Source organism: Penaeus vannamei, chromosome 1 (assembly GCF_042767895.1).
Source record: "Penaeus vannamei isolate JL-2024 chromosome 1, ASM4276789v1, whole genome shotgun sequence".
NCBI lineage: Eukaryota > Metazoa > Arthropoda > Malacostraca > Decapoda > Penaeidae > Penaeus > Penaeus vannamei.
This window is the reverse complement of record NC_091549.1, coordinates 28,415,821-28,418,320: the sequence shown is the minus strand read 5'-3', so window position 1 is coordinate 28,418,320 and position 2,500 is coordinate 28,415,821.

Genomic DNA, 2,500 nt, shown 5'->3' with positions numbered 1-2,500 from the left:
AATAATAATAATAATGATAATAATAATAATATTATTATTGTTATTATCATTATTATTATTATTATTATTATCATTATGATAATAATAATTATTATCATCATAATAATAATGATAATAATAATAATGATTATCATTATTATCATTATCTTAATAATAATTATTATTATTATCATTATCTTAATCATTATTATTATTATCATTATTGTCACTGCAGTTGTGCTTGTATTAGTATTATTATCTTTATTATTATCATTATAACCGCCGCCAAGGCTATCTTTTTGTTAGCGTTAATCGGTTAGTTAGTTGATTAACAGGAGAGCTCAAAGAGTTATGGACAGATTTTTATTTATCGATTCATTTTTACCAGAGGTGTGTCATTAAATTTTGGTGGTGATCAGATCATGATCCAGATCCGGGAATTTTTCAAGGATTGCTTCAGTCACCCCTAAAAATAGGGTTATTTATGACTATCACATTACCCTTATTGCGTCCGCTAAGGAGGGTACGTTTACGGACGTCACCACTGTACTTGAGAAAAAGCTGATCTTAATGTATTTGTTCGAGTGCGATCATTGCAATTGTGACTTAGTGACGCCGGAGGTTTGAGCTCTATAGTGCTTCTAGTTGTTATTATCATTGTTATTACCATCATTATTATCATTTTTATCATTATCATTATCATTTTCATTATCATTATTAGTATTTTAATTATGAGAATGATTATTTTTATTGTGTTCATTATCACTGTTTGCTATATCATTACTTTTATTATTATTATTGTTGTCATTATTATTATTATTATTATTATCATCATTATGGTTATTAGTATCATTACTTTCATTATCATTACTAATATCATTGTTATTATCATCATTATTATTGCTATTTGTAAAAAAAAAATTGTTATCATTGTTCATTTATTTATTATTGTTGTTTATTTATTATTATAATGTATTTATTATCTTTTTTGTTATCATTATTATTAGTAGTAACATTATTCTTTAAATGTTATTTTTTCTTATTATTACTATTATCATCATTGTCATTATTACCATCATTAATGCTGCTATTACCATTGTTGTTGTTATTATAAATATTATTATTATTATTATCATCATCATCATCATCATCATTAGTATCATCATCATCATCCTTAGTATCATCATCATCATTAGTATCATCGTCATCATCATTATCATCATCATTAGTATCATCATCATCATTAGTATCATCATCATCATCATTATCATCATCATGATATCATTACCATTATTATTATTGTTATCATGATTAATATTACTATTATCATTATTAATCTCATTATTATTATTATCATCCTTCTCATTATCATGATTATTATCATCCTTCTCATTATCATGATTATTATCATTATTATCATTATCATTATCATCATTGTCATTATTATTTTGATCATTATCATTATTATTATTGGAGAGAGTGAAAGAGAATAAAAGAAAGGATTAAATAGAGTGAATGAAAAAGTCTAAAGGAGAGAAAAGAAAAAAAATCGAGGCGGAGTGAAGATTGAATAAATGAGAGAAGTAGAGAGAGTGAGTGAATGAATGAACGTCAGAGACAAAAGGACACGAGGGAATGAGTGAAAAAACGAATGAGAGAATCTGCTGCAGACATTTCTTCAGGAGCTGATCAGGCGACGGGACTCGGGAGGGGGAGTGCGCTTGTGACGTCATCAGCGCTTCCCTCGCTTACCCGGGAAATTCGAATTCGTTCCGTGGCGATGCTTAGGGACTGGTGTCGCCGAAACTGTTGATCATTTTGAGTTCACAATTGATTAGATTATTCATTTGATACCAAATGTTATGTCGTAACAGTTTTTTTCGGCTCTGGCCATTATATTTAAAATGTAGTATCCTATTCTATTGTTTTACAATATGCTACATACATCGCTGTCGTGTAAAATCACGTTATATGATTTTCATATTATACTGTCTAGTAAATGGCATTTGATAACAAACATCTGCAAGACAATTGACTAAACAAGCAATCATCGGATTGTACAAAAACACAAACAAAATCATGATCACACTCAGCTGTATGAGTCCTATCCATCTCTGTTAGAGACATCGCCAGTCATTGCATATTTCCCTCCTTTCCCTTCTGTTTCCCGCCGTAATTTTCTTCCCGCGGGAGAATGTCGGGGAGAGATAAAATGTCATAGTCCCCCCTCGATCCCGTGACTGACAAGCTAATATGGTCGACAGGTAAACAAAGCATGACGTCATAGGAGAAAGGCTCTTTTGATTGCCTTCCATACAGTGCGATATGTTCTCGGAGGAAACTCATTTTGTCGTGGCGTCTCCCAGGTAAATGCAATATAATTTGTTAAGAAAATGGCGCTGTGCAGTAAAGTATGCTAGTCAGATTCATTACTTATATATCCAAAGAAATCTGGACTAAGGCAGAATGATTCTCATTCAGCGAAGATATCTCTAATGAAAACTCTCCCCCTTCAGTGTCA